This window comes from Protopterus annectens, chromosome 3.part0 (genome assembly GCF_019279795.1).
Source record: "Protopterus annectens isolate FY-2018-M chromosome 3.part0, PAN1.0, whole genome shotgun sequence".
NCBI classification, from domain to species: domain Eukaryota; kingdom Metazoa; phylum Chordata; order Ceratodontiformes; family Protopteridae; genus Protopterus; species Protopterus annectens.
The window spans coordinates 939983607-940004855 of NC_056731.1; the positions used below are offsets into that span (position 1 = coordinate 939983607).

The 21249-nt window shown below is 39.6% G+C and overlaps 1 protein-coding gene across 1 annotated transcript in view; it reads right to left on the bottom strand.

Moving 5' to 3' along the window:
- LOC122796959 (kinesin-like protein KIF13A) overlaps nt 1-21249 on the bottom strand; it is a 1146649-nt gene that overhangs the window by 407863 nt on the left and 717537 nt on the right. The gene's annotated exons all lie outside the window — the stretch shown is intronic.

Sequence of the window (21249 nt, forward strand, 5' to 3'; positions counted from 1 at the left end):
TAGGATGCAGCCCGGGACACCATCTGGTCCCATTGATGCTGCGTTTTTTGCTTTGGAGAGGGCGGCTTACCTGAGCATCTGAGATGTCAGGGGGGGCAGCACTCTGTTGGGATAGATATTTGCCCTTTTGGTGGGGAGGGGGGGGGAGTTTGCACTGAACCTGTCAGCTAGGATGTTGGCAATGTCTGTGGGCTCGGTGTATTTTTTGTCATTTTGGACTAATTCTGAGCATATCTGGGAATTCCCACCCAGGTTCCTAACATAACTAAAGAAAGCCTTGTGATTATCCTTAGTGTCCTGTGCAATTTTTCTCGAAGCTGGCCTTAGACGATTTTATGAGTGCCCGTAGTTTTTTGCTAATACTGATCAGAGATGCCTTCCCCTTTTGGGATTTTGCTCTATCATGTAGTAGCTTCCTCCTTCTATTGTATAGTTTGTTTATGGCTGGGGTCCACCAGACAGGACGTCTGCCTTTGGAGGATTGGGTCTTGGTTTTATTTGGGATTGCATGATCCATGCATTCCTGAAGGTATTCATAGAATGCATTTATAAAGGATTCTGCAGGCTGGGCCGTATTTTCCACAGGCCCGGGGGCTTTGAAGGATTTCGCCTCGGTTTTGAGGCGTGTGAAATTTGCTTTAGAGAAGTTTTCACTGTGGTTTTCTGGGCAGGGGGTGGGGTCGGGATGTGAATATCCAGTGAGATTAGTTTATGGTCTGATCTTACCAGTGAGGGATACACTTCTGGTCTGGAGCATAGTGTCCCCATGTTGGTGATGATCAGGTCCAGTATGTTTTCCCCTCTTGTGGGAGTGGTAACAAGTTGTTCCATAGCATTTGAGTTTATAAATTCTAGGAACCTTTGGGCTAGGTTGTTGGAGCTAGAGTAATGCCCCCAGTCTATGTTTGGGTAGTTGAAGTCGCCCAATATAACGTTGTTTGGAGAGACCTTCATATTTTCCAGTATTCTTGCTATAATAATCAATGCTACTTTTATCTTCTCTTCATGGACCACTACATCTGGTTTCCTCACATCTATCTTTTGAACTGTTGGTAATGGGTGATCCCATGTGATGTAGACTTCATTTTCTATGTTTTGTGACTCATGTTTCCAGTGTTTTTCAGCTACTTCAATATTACAATGTTTGCACAATCCCCAGTGTGAGTCTTGGCACATTATTATGCCTTTATCAGTCCTTCTGCCATTAGTATGTGACAACTAGCAACAAGGTGCGCAACTGTTTCCAATTCTGTTTTACAAAACCTGTATTTGTCTGTTTCTCCCACATCTTCAATGGACTTTGTAAACCAACTTATATGTAGTCCACTATCTTGGGCCACCAATATTAACCTTTCATCTTTTGGTTTGAATTTGCCTCTTGTTAACCATTCCTACGTTTGATCATGATCAACATAAGATTGTTCCAGGAGTTTTTTATACTTGCAACTATATACGTATATATCTATACACACACACATACATACATACATATATAGGTCTACTTTAAAACATTGAAATTTCATAACCTTGAAATTCAAAACACTGAGACCATAACATTGAAATCCCAAACACTGAAAACCCAAAACAACGAAAACTCAGAACACAAAGTGTGTATCATAACACTGAAAACTACAACACACATGTAAATAACATCCCCTCCACCTATAACACTACCAAACTAACAAACACTTTTTACTATGTTTCTGCAGGGGGGCAAGCCCGCTCCTGCACCCCCCCATAAATTAAATATACCAACTCCAAGATTGCACTACAGCTGAAAAAAAGTTATTTCCTAACCTCACTGCATTGCGATCACCATACAGATGCAAACAATGTCTAAATCACTTACCTGTATGGCCTAAAAACATGTACAGATCGGCAAAATAAACACTTTTCCCTACTCACTTCTCCCAGCATTTCTCAGAACATTAACTTAACTTCCATGAAAGCAACACATCCATATGTTTACATTCTGTATGGTGATCATGTTACAGTGGGGTTAGGAAATTAACTTTTTTCCACTGTAGTGCAATCTTGGAGTTGGTATATTTAATTTACGGTGGTATGGTGGGTGTGGGGGGCAGAGCCCCCCAGATGGAGGGTGCAGGGGGGCTTGCCTGCTGCAAAAACATAGTAAAAAGTGTATAAGCATACAAGAAGAAACAAAGGAACAACTAGCAGGCAAACCAACACCGTTGTGACCAGCAAATAACAGCACAAACAAAGCTAACGGCGATGCAAAGCATGACTCCAAACATTATACAATATATTTTTAATGTTTACTATCAGGTTAGCGCTTTCACCATGAAATGTGGCTTCTTCAGACCATTAACAAACTAATACAAACAAAGCATATCGGTTTTATACTCTCAGAAAACACTTCATTATTTCAAAAACTTCATTCATTCAGCATTTACTGACCTTACGTACACACGCAGAATAAGTGACGTCAACTATCTAGTCTATTCAATTTAAAGTCACAGTATTCCTAACTAAACAAATATACATAAAATCTCATTAAATATATTATCCTAACTAATCACAAGCTACGGTTATAAAAAAATCACATCAGACACAATCTCAGCTATCTAGTTGTCTAAAATAAAACAATACATTCAATATAATTACTACAAACAAAAGCTACATTCCCTGATACTAGCAGATGCTTCTCCCTAATAACTAACAGCAAGCTAATAAATGAAACATAACTATTACATAATTATACTAAAATGAGACTATAAATATACTTCCTAAAAATAAATGAGTCCCCATTCAGATGCAAATTTCATAGTTACAGTGATAGTACTTAAGTACGAGCAAATACATTACACATGTAAATGGAGCACTATGTCGATTGCATTATCTAGAATAGAACAGTAAGCACAGTATAACTGCTAGAAACAAATGTTAAAATCCGTACTACAAGTTAATACCCCTACCTAGTGACCTAATATATTGCACAAGTAAATGTAGCACAGCAACAATTGCATAATTATACTAAAATCAAATGGTAAATACAGTATAACTACAAGCAAATAAACTCATTCAAATATAAATTACATAACTATACTGTAGTAAGGCAATAGATGTAATAAAACTACTAAAAACAAAAAAACTAATGCTAAAATCCCTATATAACTAATATTAGTCAAATTTTCAATAAAGGTGACCAGTGTAAACCGGATACAACATAAATGATCAACCTTAATAAAAACACAGTAATAAATGCTTGACAGATAAATACATTCAAATGTAAATTTTTTTACATTCATATTAGATTTCAATAATACAACTGTATATAAATCTATTTCCTAGGCAGTCCACGTGCTTCCAAGGCACATTTTATAGAGAGCTTACCATTTAATCCCAACCCTTTCTCTGCTCTCAATTTCAATATCCATCTTAACTCACTATTTTCCGTCGGATTCTTGATATTTCCTATCCTTGGTCCAGCATTAATTTGTTCCAGTACCACGAACTTAAAGTCAAGGTATCTACTACTTGTTTCAATATATCTGGATAGGGCACTCACTGAATCTCTAGTCCTTATGCTGTTAATGTGCTCCCTAATTCTTTCCCTAAATGTTCTGTTGGTTTTCCCAATGTAAAAATGTAAACGGCAATCACATTGTGCTAAATAAATTAAATTTTTACTATCACAATCAGCTTCAGCATCTAATTTAGATACCACTCCTATATCTGGATGAATAAATTCATTAGTTTGTTTAATAAATTGACATATGTTACAAAAAGCACATTTTTGTGTCCCTATAGATGTACTCTTTTCTAGGTATTGACGTATCTTTAGGGTAGCATAACATTCTTTGAAGATTTTTCCTATTTTTAAAACAAAAGCTATGATGTTCTACTACTACTACCCTAAGGATACGTCAGTACATAGAAAGAATACATCTAAAGGGACGCAAATATGTGCTCATGGTAACATATGTCAATTTATTAAACTAATGAATTTATTCATCCAGACACAGGAGTGGTATATAAATTAAAGTGTGTTTGGTATGGTCATATGTGAAGGGAATGTTATTTTCTTGTGATTTGTAGTGTTAGATGTTATGAAATTCGATGTTATGGATTTTAGATGTTCTGGTCTCAATATTATATATACATTTCTGGTCATACTTTTTCTTCTTCCCTGACCACCTCATAAACTATGCTCTCTTTCAGGTCTAAATAATCTCAAACCTCATCCCTTTCTATCCAATTTCCCCCCTACAAACCCTTCATCAGTTTACTGTGAGAAACTACAATGTCGACACTACAATAAAGAATTACATCAGATGATTGTATAATACAAATGTCAGCTGTAACAGCACAGAATTTAATTTCTAGTGTACTATATATCTTGTATATTTTCTTTGTATAATTTCTTGTATTTTTTTGTATAATTTCTTGCACAAGTTTTATATAATTTCTTGTACAAGTTTTGTATAAATTGCATATGTGGAGCTTTTCTCCCCAGGCCTCGCTAAAAATGAGTCTTATCCCAGTCGGACTTTCAAATGTAAAATAAAATTAAAAGCTATGTACCTACCATAACGTTCCATGTTAGTTGTCTTCTCTCGCCTTCTTTCTTGCTGGATGGGTTCGGAGCCGATCCTCGGCTCCGACTCGGCACTTGCTTTAGCTTGAGAACTCCTTTTACCAGCTCGAGGCAACCCTATATCCCATGATGCAAGGCGGAACTACCTCAGATCTCGTTTGGTAGCAAACCTACCCTGCTAAAGACTATCCTAACAATAGGAATACAATTTCCTAATAGAAGTCCTCATATGAAGGCTCAGGAGGAAAACAACCTAACAGGAACCCTTCAAGATCTGTCCAGGCCAGGGGGAAGGAGGGAGGGACGCAAGAAAGAAGGCGAGAGAAGACAACTAACATGGAACGTTATGGTAGGTACATAACTTCTAAATGTCAAGTTGTCAATCTCGCCTTCATTCTTGCTGGATGGGACCGCGTCCCTAGCACCTGTATCCCGGGTGGCTCAATGGAACAGACTCGAGAACTGTGGAACCAAAACTGGCCCTATCTCTGGAGGCCAAGTCCAACTTGTAATGAGAGACAAAGGTATGAGGCGTAGCCCAAGTAGCTGCTGCACAAATGGTATCAATGGGAAGTCTATCCTGAAAAGCTGCAGAAGTGGATAGACTCCTGGTTGAGTGAGCTTTTGGTTTAGAAGACAGCTGTTTGCCTCTGAGAGAGTACACATAGGAAATGGTGGAAGTCAACCAACTAGATAAGGTCACTTTAGAAACTGGGAGACCTATCCTGTTTTCTGCATAGGAGACAAATAATTGGTCCGATTTTCTGAATTGTTTAGTTCTATGCAAATAGTACCTGAGCTGACGATGGACATCCAAAAAATGCAGTTTCTGTTCAGCTCTGTCGGAATAGTTTGGGAAAAAGACTGGTAGATCTATAGATTGGTTAATATTGGTTTGAGACACGACTTTGGGGAGAAAGGAAGGGTTAGTTCTTAATGATACCCTGTCCTTATGAAAAACCAAATAAGGGGAACGAATGCAGAGAGCTTGAATCTCGGAAACCCTTCTTGCAGAAGTGACAGCCAGTAAAAATATAGTTTTCCAGGTCAATAACTTCAAAGAACATGAAGCAGACGGTTCGAAGGGAGGTAGTATCAAGGATGCCAACATTAAGTTTAGATCCCATTGCGGAGGAGGATGCTTTATAGGTGGTTTTAGGAGAAAAACTCCTCTCAGAAAGGCCTTGCATAATCTATGAGACATAATGTTATTGTCATGCAAGCCAACATGATACTTGGAAATAGCAGCCAGTTGTACTTTGACTGTAGATGACGAGGATCCTGAATGAAAAACCTCCGCCAGGAAATCCAAAACAAAATGTACAGGAGCAGTAAAGGGATCAATATTTTTGCAATTTGCCCAAATAGAAAAACGTCGCCACTTGCTAGCATAAACAGTCCTAGTGGACGACTTCAAGGAAGACACTAAAATGTCTCTGAGTCAGAAATCATCGGTAGCCTGGCTAGGGAAGGAAGTGGAGCAACCAAGCACTGAGGTTGAGAGAATGAATGGCCCGGTGCTGCTGACCCGACTGGTGGATCAAGAGATCCGGAACTGGGTCCAGATGCCAGGGCTGCACCAGAAGGTGACGATGCAGAGACGGAAACCAAATTTGTCGAGGCCAATATGGGGCAATGAGGATCAACTTGGCTCTCAAAACGGTGGCTTTCTGAATGACTTGTGGAATCAAGGGAAAAGGAGGAAAAGCGTACAGAAGTCCCCGGGGCCAATCCTGGGTTAGAGAGTCTCTCAGGGGTTGGCCTGGAAGGGGAAAGAGAGTGAAAAAATCGGGGCACTTGTTGTTTTGAGGAGTAGCAAAAAGATCGCAACAAGGAGTGCCCCACTTTAGAAATATCTGATCCACTACAGATTGATTGAGAGACCACTCGTGAGGCATCAGAATGGATCTGCTCAGCCTGTCCGCCAATAGGTTGGACCTGCCGGGGATGTGCGTTGCTATCAGAAACCGCTGAGAAGAGATCGCCCATTGCCAAAGTCTGAGAGCTTCTCGACATAACGGATAGGACCTGGTCCCGCCCTGTTTGTTGATGTACCAGACCACGGACATGTTGTCCGTTTGTACTGCAATAGTCCCCGTGGGAAGAAAGTCATTGAGGGCTTGCAACGTTAAAAGCACTGCTCTCATCTCCAGGACATTTATGTGCGGATGGTATTCTATGGGTTGCCACGTCCCGTGGACCATCCTGCCCTGATAATGCCCCCCCACCCGATCAGAGAGGCATCCGTAGTGACTGTGGCAACTGGAGGAGGGGGAATAAAGGGTCAGCCCTGATGAAGAAGAGGGGAAGATATCCACCAGTTCAGATGAGCTCTGCACGACTGTGTGACTAAGATTTCGTGCCTCATCGGAAGACTGTGGTACGACCACTGCGTGAATAGCATCCACTGCAGAAGACGCATGTGGAAGCGAGCTAGTGGTAGAAGAACAATGGCCGCAGCCATAAGACCTAGAACCTTCAGTATAAATCTGGCTTTGATCTTGTTGCTTTGCAATAGAATCCGAACGAATTTTTGGATGTCCAGAATTCTTTGATCTGTTAGTCTGGCTAACATTTTGACGGTGTTTAATTCTGCGCCTATAAAGGTGATAGATTGGCAAGGCAGCAGAGAAGATTTTTCGAAATTTACTGAAATTCCCAAACTCCTGCAAAGTTGTAGAGTGTAGTCTCTGGACTGAAGAAGCTGACACTTGGTGGTGGCGGAGAGGAGCCAGTCGTCCAAGTATGGAAACACCTGGAATCCTTGACGTCTCAGATGAGCTGTGACCACCGCCATGCATTTGGTAAACACTCTGGGGGCTGAAGTGAGGCCAAAGGGCAGTGCTCTGAATTGGTAATGACTGGTCCCTAGCTGAAAGCGGAGAAACCTTCTGGAGCGTCTGTGAATCTTTATGTGATAGTACGCATCCTGAAGGTCTATAGAGCACATCCAGTTGTCCTTGCCCAGAAATGGCAGAATGGACTGAAGCGTGACCATCCAGAATCTTGCCTTCTTGACAAATCTGTTTAGATTGCTCAGGTCTAATATTGGTCTCCAATCTCCCGTCCTTTTGGGGACCAAAAAGAATCTCGAGTAGACGCCGGATCCTACCTGGTCTGCCGGCACCGCCTGACGGCTCTTTTTTCTAGGAGTTTTGAAACCTCCTGTTGTGCCAAATCCCTTTGACCGGGTGAGATGTCTGGAAGGGATTGTAGAGGTACGGGAAACCTTTCGAAGGGGATTTTGTAACCCTCGGATATGATCGACTGTACCCACCTCTCGTGATAGGGATTGCCAGGCTACTGGGTACAGTGATATCCTTCCCCCGACTGCCTCCAAGGGTGGACAGTCGGGCAACACCTCAGGGATGCTGAAAGGGCTTCTCAGGAAGAGACTCCCTGTTGCCCTGGTTCTGAGGACCCCCCCCTGCCTCTAGGGCGGCGTCTATTATTGTTACCCCCTCTGCCTCTGGGGGTAAACTGACCACATGCGTCCGGTGTAGCTCCTTGGGCTTTACGGAACCACATCTTCCCCCCCTTCTGACCCTTGGGATATGGTCTAGAAGGAGTGGAAAACTGGACTCCAACGGCAGAAAGAGTTTTACCATCCTGCTCACACCTGGTCAAGGTATCCTTCACCTGAGGTCCGAACAAAGCCGAACCATCAAAGGGGGTATTAGTGAAGGACGCCTTAAAGGGGTCCGCAAAATTACAAAGCCGCATCCAGGCTTGGCGTCTAAGAGCAACTCCTGTGCCTGCGGCCCTGCTTGCTCCATCGGCCGCATAGGATATGAGCCGCATGGAGGAGTTAGATATGGAATTCAGGATTGCAAGCTGCGAGGCAATCTTTTCTTGAGCCCCAGCAGCAGAAGGATCCTGGACTACTTCATCCAGTTCCTTGAGAATATCTCGTTGAAGCCTGGTGAAGTGACAGAAATAATTCAGCGAACGCATAGCAAAGGTCGCTGAAGAAAACATCCGCTTTCCATACCTGTCCATGGTCCTAGAATCCTTATTAGGAGGATGGACAGGTACTGAAGGATCCGCCAGTTCCTTCTTAGTGGCAGCCGCCACCACCATAGCATCCACAGAGACACCCTTGGAAAGGAACTGTTTGTCCGAAGGGGCCATGATGAATTTGGATGGTCTCCTGGGGACAGGTTCCACAGAATCTGGAGCCGCCCACGCCTTCCGAGCCACTACCTGCATAAGTGGGTCGAAAGGCAGAGACACCCAGGAGGTGGAGGGTCGGGATCCAAAAGCCTCCAGGTATACCGACTCATCCTCGGAGGGGTCAATGGAGGGCCAATTCCCCCTCTGTTTGAGGAGCTCAAGGATGTTTGAAAAGGAGACATCCTCAGAGGGGGATCGTGGGGAACCCTCCGACTCATCTAAGTCGGTATCAGATGTAGTAGACTCAGGGGAGTCCGTGTGTTTCCTCTTACACGTCCTCTTCAGAGGGGGTTCCCCTGCAGGATCAGGAGAAACCTCGGAAGAGGAGGAAATTCCCAGTGGGGAAACCTGGGGCGATGGATCCCTGGGCCTGAGAGCAAGAGGCTGGCAAGAGGCGCCTACAGGCACTGATGAGGGAGGAGCTAGAGGGATGGACTGTTGACCAGGCTCAGAGGCCAGGACACTCCTCATCACCTCAAAGGCTCCCCTCCCCGGGAGGCCGGAATATCCCCGCTCCGAGGAAACAGGAATTCCCGGCTCCAATGAGAGGGAAGGCTCCGAGGCCGATGTCGGCGCTGAGCTTACCAAAGCCGAAGCCCCGAGAGGGAGAGCGGGGTCGGACAAGGGTCCGATGCCACTAGCCCCCTCGGAGCCGACAATGGAAACCCGACGACCGGATCCCTCCAAGGAAGGCCTCAAGGAGGAGATCGGAGCCGAGGACGACGGAGCCGAAGGATGTATTGGCTCCGGCACTGAAACAGTCGCTGTCCCGAGAAGCTCTGGCTCCGAACTCTGGTGTGGAGTCGGAGGAGGAAGTTCAAGGGGTGAGGCTATAGCCGAAGTCTGCTGAGACGGGCTATGGAGCATTTGGGCCAGTGCCTGAGACTTCAACAGCCTGCTTACCACCCTCTCCAAGTCGTGGTCAGACAGCCTGGAAGATCTCGAAGATCGGCTCCGATGGCTCCGCTCCGACAAAAGAGGAGACCCCGGAGTCGAGTGGATACTCAGTAACGAAGGGGACCGAGATCTCTTTCGGGACTAAGTCATCGGAGCCGAATTCCCCTGAACTCCAGATGGAGCCGAAGGTTTCTCGGCTCCGATGCTGGATAAGGTGTCGGCTCCAGCCGGAGCCGACAAGGCCACAGTAGACAAGGTATCGGCACCAGCCGGTGCCGAACCTACTACTTTAATGGTAGATACATCGGTTCCAGCCGGAGCCACCGGAGGAGGCTTGGATGCTGAAGCCTGAGCCTTCGGTGGCTTAGAAGGTTTCCCAGACCCTGCTTTAGAGGGAGAACCTTCTGGCTTAAGTAAGCCACAGAGGATGAGCTTATTCCTCCTTTCCTGCAGGACTCTCTGGCTAAAAGAGTGACACAAAGCACAGGAGTCCTGCAGGTGCAAAGGCCCCAGGCAATAAACACAAGAAGTGTGACAGTCTGTCAGAGACATTTTCTGACAGCATGAGTCACACTTCTTGAAGCCTGAGACCTTGCCTTCCCTAGACATGACCTAGGAGGAAGTAACACACACAAACCCCAACAAACACACAAAATTAATCCCCTACACACAACACACAGGAAGGGATTAACCAATGGGGGTTTTAGGCCTAACTAAAAATTTTACACTAAAGGTTATAAAAAGGTTATAAAAGTTTGAAAACAAGGGAATAGGGAGGGCTGTAACTCACTACAGACTATACTAAGAATAAAAGGGGAAAATAAAACCCTAACTAAGCTTTTCTGATTTTACCAAGAAAATCACTTACCTCAGCTGGCAAAGGAGACCTCTTTCGCTAAGCGGCAAACGAGATCTGAGGTAGTTCCGCCTTGCATCATGGGATATAGGGTTGCCTCGAGCTGGTAAAAGGAGTTCTCAAGCTAAAGCAAGTGCCGAGTCGGAGCCGAGGATCGGCTCCGAACCCATCCAGCAAGAATGAAGGCGAGATTGACAACTTAACATTAAATATTTATGCATTTTTCACATTCCTTGACTTTTCGTATGATCATCTTCTATCCTTTCTTTTGTTTTTTGGCAGATTCAGTTGCTGCCTGATTATTATCTACTTCTGATTTGATTTTCATTCCTGCTTGACGCCTATATGCTTCTGCTAGACTAAGGAGGAAAGTCATTTTAGCTTTATTCTCCTCATGTTACAAAACTTTCACTATCTTTGGGTCTTGTGAGGTCAGCAGATATGCCTGCAATCCCACGACTGCAGATCTATACATGTAATCAATTTCAAGGAGGCCCATACCTCCTTCAGAATGGGAAATATATAATCTTGGTATGCACTGATTTTTATAAATCATTTGATGAGCATGAAGCATCCTTCTTGTTTTCCTGTCTAATCTATCCAACACCATTTGCGGCCAGTCAAGCACTCCAAAACTAAAAGTTAGGACAGGAAGAGCAAACTGGTCTATAGCTTGAACTTTGTTCCTAGACGTCAGTGTTGTTTTCAGGATTAATGTAAGTCTTCTAAAACATTCCTTATGTGTTTTATTCGCATTTGTTCATGTTTCTTGGCTGATCCTTCATCAATTCCCAAATATTTATACACTTTCTCTTGCTCAAGTTCTTTGATATTACATTCTTGTCCCGACCGATGGTTCCTTGGTGTTGCAGCTTCCCTGCTTTAAACATTGCTTTTGCAGATTTATCAAGACTACAAGACATTCTTATATCATATGAAAAAAGTTCTACTTGCAGTTGTGCTTTTAATTCCTCATCTGATGAGCTATACAGTTTTAAACCGATGAGAAGTCTTTACACTGTTGCTTTCTAGGAGCCAGCTTATAGCCATGACCTAATCTGTTACACAGTTTAATGGGTTAAGGGCAAGGCAAAAGAGCAGTGGTGACAGAGTCTTCCTGGAATATCTCCCTTTGGATTTTTATCCCTGGAAGAATAGAAATGTTTCCTTTATTATGGCTTAACTGCAAAATGGTTTGCCACTGTTTCATGGTCGCCGTAATGTAGTTTATTAGTGTAGGGTTTATCTTACACATTTTTAAGCATTTTTTTATCCATGAATTTGGGATACTGTCAAATGCTTTTTTGTAATCTATCCACGTCATACTTAGATTCTTCCTCTTGTTACAGTTCTCCACTATGACTAACAAATGGTCTTTTGTTCCACATGACTTATTAACTTTTTGTTCTATTGCCATAACTGAGTTTTTTTTTCTAAATGACTATAAACTATTGGCATCCATTCCAGTGTACAGTTTGTGTGTCATGGGAAGGCAAGTTACTGGACTAGTTTTTACAGTAGCTTGCAGGTTCACTCAAGTAGGAGCATTGCTTTTCCTGTTAGCCAGGTTGTCTGTTCAGGGTACTTGTGGGTAAATCTTTGTGCAAAGATGTTAATCCTTTTAGCCAGAAGGTAGGTACTGCATCTGGGCCTGCGGCTTTCCAATTAGAGGCTTTTCTTAACTTTGTTTCAATCTCTCTGTTACTTTATCCCATTTCATAACCTGTACATTTGAATTTCTTACTCTTTTACTTCTATCCATTTAGCATCTTTGCTATGTCCCACAGGATCTTCATAAATACTTAATCAAAATGTATCTATTTCTTCTTTTTTGGTGGTCTTTCAATTCCTTTTACCTTGTTTCCAGATTCTCTATAAAACATTTTGGGTCATCAATAAATTGCTTATTTTGTACTTCTTTATATTTCTTTGAGCATCTTCTAAGTTGTTTTGCCTGTGCTGATATTTTTAGTTTATTTGTGACAGTGCATGATAAATCCTGATCTGTTATAATACTGTGCATCGCTTTTATCACGTTTAACTTTGAGTAGTTATGTTGATGGGTTCCCTCTTTTATACTTTGACAGTATCACTTCTTGTCTTAATTGCTTTATAGTTTTCTCTATTCGATACTTCCATGATGGCATTCGATTCCTCCCCATCCTTTCCCTTACTACCCTGTGTTCTGTATACAAAACCAAAAAACAATTTCCCTGTCGATGGAATCAAAATGCTTTGAATCAATGTTATCTTTATTAAACTTTGTTAAGCGCTTTCATCTAACAATATCTAGACTTCTTCAGAACAAATGGCTGCCTTTTGGCTAACAGTATATATAGAATTCTTAATCAACTAATTAAAAAAGTTAATTAGTCCATTTCAGAACATTTTAAAGTGCAAGTGCAGTAGAAGCATTTAAAAATACTATTTAAAACACTGTTTAAAAATATTCACTCCAGTTAAAACCACATGTTATGTTGACCATTAATAACATTTGCACCTATTTGTAATATTTTTGTATGTAAACAATACATGTGTATGTATATATATTTTTTAAAAAATATATTTGTGTACAGACAAATATGTTTAAAAAAATATATATATGTAAAAAAATAATAATAACATTGATTTATATAAGTATTGATAGACCTAGTGAAACATTCCATACCTTTACTAAAAATGTCAGACATTAAAAGTGATAACCACTAATCAAACCTTTACTGTACCCCTTACATTTAAATACCCGTCCTACCAATCTAAACATCATTGATCAAGGTAGGCTTCACAGAAATATGATCATTTAGTCCTGGTGGAGAAGATGCATTCAATTTAATTTGCCATCTAGTCTCTAACTCTCCCAGTTTTTTCCTAATATTTCCTCCTCTGGGGTTCACTGAGGCTATATCTAATATGGCAAAATAAAACATTTTACAACTAGTACTTTCTTGCAAATGCCTCCACAGGGCATTCTTAACATCTTTCTTCTTAATGCAATAGTAATGGTCATATATCCTTTGCCTTAAAGTCCTATTTGTCTTTCCTACATAGTAACAATGACAGTTTGCACACATAGCTAAATAAACTAAATGGGTAGTTCTACAATTTCCTTTCCTAAAACATATCTCTGTCGTGGTGACATTTTTTAATTTTATAGTGTAGTCTGAACATATGTACTTACACTGATTACATGTGCCACATTTAGTTGTACCCCTCTTTGCTCTTTCATTGTTACTTGTTTGTATTTTTCTTTCAAGTTCCCATTTTAAATTATTCCCATTTCTAGATACAAACCGGGGAATGTCTCCTACTGTTTCAATAATTTTCCTATCCATCTTTAATATGTTCCAGTTCTCTCTAATAATTCTTTTTATGTCTATGGTCCAAGGGGTGTGCTGCAAGATACAGGCTCTAGTATAATCAATTTCTGTCTCTCTGTTGTCAGCTCCCGAACTTTGCATGTTTACCAAAGGGCCTTTTCCTAATAGGGGTACATATTTATTACCCCATTCATTTAACACATAACTAGTCACGTCCTTCACTAGCCACTTGGGGTATCCTCTTTGAGTAAACATGTCCCCTATAATTTTCAGTTCCCTGACAACATCATCATAATCAGATGTCATCCTTGCAGCCTTAATGCATTGTCCCTTGATTATACTCCTTTTCTGTTTTGTGGGATGAGAACTATTATATTCTAAATAGCCATTACTGAACGTCTCTTTCCTGTATATTTTACTTTTTATCTTTCCATGATCCACAGTAATAAGAGTGTCTAAGTAAGCTATTTCATACAATTCCACATTATATGTGAATTTCAATTCATTACTCTAAGTTCAAATCCATCATAAATAATTCTAGTTCTTTTCTATTCCCCTTCCAGACTAGAAAGATGTCATCCAAAAAACGGTAGTAACATGAAACAAACTGATACCTGTTGTTACTGAAGATGTGTTCTTCTTCCCAGTCACTTAAGTAAATGTTGGAAAAAATGGGGGCACATGCTGCTCCCATTGCCACTCCTTTTACTTGAATATAATATTCTCCTTCAAACATTATATAATTATGTTTCGGTACTAGTTCCATGAATTCTACTGTGAGTTGAATTTTGTCCCTTGAGAAAATGCCAGATTTTTCCATAGACCTTTCCATCCTAAGCAAACCTTCTTCTTGTGGAATGCTTGAGAATAGGTCAACTACATCTACAGTCACTAGGAGAGCACCAGGTGTAATCACATCTTGCCTCAGTCTCCCTAAAAAATCCCAAGAGTCTATAATGACATGTTTATAGGACTTGTATAATGGCTTGAGCCACCCATCCACCACTTTACCTAAGTTATATGTTTTAGCTTTGTTACCTGAAATTATAGGTCTAAAAGGGGGGTCTATTACATTCTTGTGGATTTTGGGAATACCCACCATGGTACTAATAATAGGGGAGTCCACCTTTAAGTAATCGTACATCTCTCCACTTATTCTTTCATCTATCAAAAGATCTTCTAAATATAAATTAATTTTGTTGTAACCAATATTCACTTCATTTATTGAGGAAATTTCGTACTTCCCAGACTTTAGTAAGATTTCGTTGATTTTGTTCTTATATTCCTCTTGACCATATAGTACTATTCCTCCCCCTTTGTCTGGTTTCATTACTCTTACCATTGTATTTTCCTGAAGTTCTTTTAAGGCAATGGACTCAGGGGTGGTCAAGTTGCATCTAATTTTAGTTTTATTAATTTTGTTACTAAATTTATATATTTCATCAATAACCATTTTTTCATATAACGCTAATATATTGTTGAGTGGTGGAGTATAAGTACTTTTCTTTTTAAACATAGACTTATTTGTCGTATTGTTTTTCTCTTTGTCAAATAATACTGCTAAATTTAATTCTCAAATATTTTTTAACATCTATAATGCAGTCTTCTACCCTAAAACTTTTGACTGGCACGTACTTCATTCCTTTACTTAAAGTGAAGTGTTCTTCCTTCACTTCCATTCCCGTATAGTTATATATGAAAAATTGATTATATTCACTGATTATATCATTAATTTTCACTATCCTATCTTTGCTTGTATCAAGTCCTATCTTGTGTGTCCCTCTCCTATTACCCTTCTCGGTTGTGGGGGTTGAAATTCGTTTTTTCCCCCCTGGTTTATTCCTCTGTATCCACTGTTCTTCCCTTTCTTTACCTCTAAAAAATCATTACCCTCACAAAAATTATCAAAATTGTCATATTTATTGTTGTCATATTTATTATTGTCAAGTCTACCTCTGTCCCTATTGTCCCTATGTTGGTAGTCGTAATGGGTACATGTACTTCCCTTCCTATCCGTTACATTTCTTGAAATAGTCCTATCTTTTTTACTGTCTTTTTTGTCCCACCTATATGCTTGCTCCCTACTATATTGTTCCAAATCTCTTTGATATTTTTTTACACTTTCTTTGAAATTGCATATCCATTTGTCTCTGTACCCATTTGTATTGTGAATTAATACAGTACTCATATTCTTCATAAAGCACGTCATTAGTAATAGCATCATTCAATTTATCTAATTCATCCATAAGTAAACATATCTTTTTGTCGTTACATTGTATAATAAATCTCATGAATGCAATACCAAAACCATCAAACAATTTCATACATTCTTTTTTAGTTTCAAAGTCCAAATCTATACCCATAGGGTATTTGAAGAAACGAAGCCCCATAGCGACTATACAAGTGTCTATACATTTCATTAGGTAACTGTTCTCTAGTTGCAGGCTTTTACATTTTTTTAGTTTGCTACCAAATTCATACATTGAATCTTTTAAATTCATGTCAGTATTGGATAAATTACCACCTCTCCTTCCAATCTGGGCTTCCTGTTTATCCAGCCCTTTAAAATCAAAATTAAATTCAATAATGTCCTTGTAGCAATGTTCTTTAAGCCTCGCATCTTTTTTAACATTTTTAACATTTGAATGAGTGCCTGCATAGTGTACATTACCGGCCATAGTGTATGTCTTTTTAGGTGGCATTCTTTTCGGTTTAGCTCCAAAAAACGAGTAGCCAGCCTCCGATCCACATTCCCTTCTAGCGCTCACACCGTTGAGTTCGCCATCTGGTCTGGATCCATAAGAGGTTCTCCTTTCTCGTTCGTCTTCATTCCCCTGTCCGTTTGGGATAGAGTTAGTGTTGCCAGTCGCGCTTGGCGCTCGATGACGTCATCCGCTCATTTGTTTTACTATTTTGTAATGGTTGGCTTACAAGTTCAATGAGCCGAGTGAGCTTGCCCCGCATAATAGCCATCTCTGACTGGATACCTCTTATTTCGGCCCTCCTGGGCGAAAAAATTGATGGTAATTCATCCATTGAATCCATCTGCACGAACCAACCAATAAACTCCAATAAAGGGAAACAGTCCACCACTGTATACAAAACCAAAAAACAATTTCCCTGTCGATGGAATCAAAATGCTTTGAATCAATGTTGAATTTGAATATATTTTATCTTTATTAAACTTTGTTAAGCGCTTTCATCTAACAATATCTAGACTTCTTCAGAACAAATGGCTGCCTTTTGGCTAACAGTATATATAGAATTCTTAATCAACTAATTAAAAAAGTTAATTAGTCCATTTCAGAACATTTTAAAGTGCAAGTGCAGTAGAAGCATTTAAAAATACTATTTAAAACACTGTTTAAAAATACTCACTCCAGTTAAAACCACATGTTGTGTTGACCATTAATAACATTTGCACATATTTGTAATGTTTATTAATCATATATTTATGTATGTAAACAATGCATGTGTATGTATATATTTTTTTTAAAAAGATATATTTGTATAAAGATAAATATATTTAAAAAAATATATATAAAAAATATATATTAGTAATAACATTGATTTATATGAGTGTTGATAGACCTAATGAAAGAATCCATACCCTTAATAAAAATATCGGACACTGAAAGAAATGACCACTAATCAAACCTTTGCCATACCCCTTACATTTGAATACCCGTCCAACCAACCTAAACATCATTAACCAAGATAGGCTTCACAGAAGTATGATCATTTAGTCCTGGTGGAGAAGATGCATTCAATTTTATTTGCCATCTAGTCTCTAACTCTCCCAGTTTTTTCCTAATATTTCCTCCTCTGGGGTTCACTGAGGCTATATCTAGTATGGCAAAATAAAACAATTTACAACTAGTACTTTCTTGCAAATGCCTCCACAGGGCATTCTTAACATCTTTCTTCTTAATGCAATAGTAATGGTTATATATCCTTTGCCTTAAAGTCCTATCTGCCTTTCCTACATAGTAACAATGACAGTTTGCACACATAGCTAAATAAACTAAATGGGTAGTTCTACAATTTCCTTTCCTAAAACATATCTCTGTCGTGGTGACATTTTTTAATTTTATAGTGTAGTCTGAACATATGTACTTACACTGATTACATGTGCCACATTTAGTTGTACCCCTCTTTGCTCTTTCATTGTTACTTGTTTGTATTTTTCTTTCAAGTTCCCATTTTAAATTATTCCCATTTCTAGATACAAACCGGGGAATGTCTCCTACTGTTTCAATAATTTTCCTATCCATCTTTAGTATGTTCCAGTTCTCTCTAATAATTCTTTTTATGTCTGTGGTCCAAGGGGTATGCTGCAAGATGCAGGCTCTAGTATAATCAATGTCTGTCTCACTGTTGTCAGCTCCCGAACTTTGCATGTTTACCAAAGGGCCTTTTCCTAATAGGGGTACATATTTATTACCCCATTCATTTAACACATAACTAGTCACGTCCTTCACTAGCCACTTGGGGTATCCTCTTTGAGTAAACATGTCCCCTATAATTTTCAGTTCCCTGACAACATCATCATAATCAGATGTCATCCTTGCAGCCCTAATGCATTGTCCCTTGATTATACTCCTTTTCTGTTTTGTGGGATGAGAACTATTATATTCTAAATAGCCATTACTGAACGTCTCTTTCCTGTATATTTTACTTTTTATCTTTCCATGATCCACAGTAATAAGAGTGTCTAAGTAAGCTATTTCATACAATTCCACATTATATGTGAATTTCAATTCATTACTCTAAGTTCAAATCTGTCATAAATAATTCTAGTTCTTTTCTATTCCCCTACCAGACTAGAAAGATGTCATCCAAAAAATGGTAGTAACATGAAACAAACTGATACCTGTTGTTACTGAAGATGTGTTCTTCTTCCCAGTCACTTAAGTAAATGTTGGAAAAAATGGGGGCACATGCTGCCCCCATTGCCACTCCTTTTACTTGAATATAATATTCTCCTTCAAACATTATATAATTATGTTTCAGTACTAGTTCCATGAATTCTACTGTGAGTTGAATTTTGTCCCTTGAGAAAATGCCAGATTTTTCCATAGACCTTTCCATCCTAAGCAAACCTTCTTCTTGTGGAATGCTCGAGAATAGGTCAACTACATCTACAGTCACTAGGAGAGCACCAGGTGTAATCACATCTTGCCTCAGTCTCCCTAAAAAATCCCAAGAGTCTTTAATGACATGTTTATAGGACTTGTATAATGGCTTGAGCCACCCATCCACCACTTTACCTAAGTTATATGTTTTAGCTTTGTTACCTGAAATTATAGGTCTAAAAGGGGGGTCTATTACATTCTTGTGGATTTTGGGAATACCCACCATGGTACTAATAATAGGGGAGTCCACCCTGTGTTCTGGTGGTAGAACTTTATCTATATTTACTTCAGTTATATCACATGAATCTCTAAAGACAGTCCTAATAACTTGTATTGTTTTGTCAAAAGTCTTAACTTTTTGGGTTTTATTGACCTTCTGCAGTCTAATTCTTTCACTGATCTTGATATGTCTATCCATCTCTATTAAAACAAATAACTTCTTAAATAATTTTGTTCTAAACTGAAGCACATTTGTTCGCCATTTCCTGTGGGCATTTTATAGAAATTTCCAGAGCTTCTTTCTGTGCCACATTCTCTTCAGTTCCACCCTGCGTCATCCATTGCTCTTTTATGTGGGAGCACACTGGCCTCTCACTCCATGTCATTGACTGTGTCAGAGTTGCCACAGTTTTGTGTTCTTTCCCTTGCTGTAAAGTTCCAAACGAACCTTTGTACTGATTTCCTATGGGATGCTCCAAAGCATCTTCAAATGTCAACTGATTAGATGCTTCCTGCTCCACTGGTTTCTCCTTAATTTGGGTGTCCATTGCACTATCCTGTTGTATTGTTATCAGAGTTACATTTTCTACACTAAATCCTCATTTTTGCAGTTAATCCATAGCCTCAGTTTCTATTTCTTTAACTTCTCCATTACTAGTCCTCTTTTCTACTTTTCCTCTGTTTTCTTATTTTTTGTATTGTAAAATTTCCATATCTGGATATCTTTTGCTTGCATTTCTCTTCAAATATTTTTGATGGAGCTCTTTTTGCTTTGATTAATTTTGCTTTCTCCTTTGCATAAATATTGCACCATATTAAATCTCTTTCCCATGTCCATATTTCTTCTTCACATGTCTCCTGCTCCTCTTGTTTCTCCTTACTTTGAGGACTAGTTGTTCCATCATGCTGCAATATGACCAGAATTAGACTTTGAACACTATCCTTTGCAGATATTCTACAAATTCAGCTTCCATTTTATTTTTTTAACTTATACTCAATCTTCTGTTCTACATTCCCTCTTTGTGATCTTATTTTTTGATTGTGAAATTTTCCATATCTGGATGCCTTTGCCTATTATTTCTTTTAATATCTTCGGGTCTGCCTTTTTTGTGTTACTTTGGCTTTTTCCTTTGCATAAATATTGCACCCCATCAGATCTCTCTTTTGGATGTCCATATTTCTTTTTTATGCCCTTCAAACATCTCCAAATTTTCTTTAAATTTTTGCACTTCCTCAGCCGCTCCTTTTTCCAAATGACACAAGGTTACTTGGTCTACATAGTTTTTTTTTCATGGATCTGTTGTATTAATGAAAACAAATTTTTATTTGAAGCTTCTGACCGTTTTTTCTTCCAGAAGTATTTTTCTTTCCTCTAATTTTTCTCAATCGTTTGGTACATCTTTCATCTGGAAATTCTGTGTTTCGTGCATAATAGTAACAATACATAATTTCTTTCTTATCCTCAATATTCCACTCTATCATTTTTATGGCTTTTTTTTGGCCCATCAGTTTTTGTGATTTTTGTGGACTGCTACTTCCTTCTACAATGGGGGGCCATCCTCCTCGTGGGCCCGGCCTAGCCCCACTGTAGGAACGGAATAGCTGTGTAAGAACTTGCAATTACCACAGATATCGTCCTCTTCCATGTAGCAGTATTCATAACAGTAGGGAGGTTGCTGCCTGCAGCACCAGATATCTGGCCAGTATACCAATGTCTTTGGATAAAGGGTACGTGTGACGTTGAATGTCAGAGCCATAAACCTACATCGGCTTTACATGTGATATCTGCACGTTCCCAACTCAAAACGAACTGCTGCATACTGCAGTACCCCTGGGAGGCTAGAAGAAAAGAAACTTTCCTGATCCACACATACCACCAGTCAAGGAAGTATTTAAGCTGTAGAACTGTATGCCAGTTATTATACCTTTAAGGAATACAAACAAACAAATGAAAGCCAACAAAGAGGGGGTGGGGGCTGAATACTGCAACATGGGAGAGAAGGTCATCCATGGTTATGGTAAGTTCTTACACAACTATTCAATCTCCTTCTATTCTCATGTTGCAGTATTCATAACAGTAGGGAGAGTACC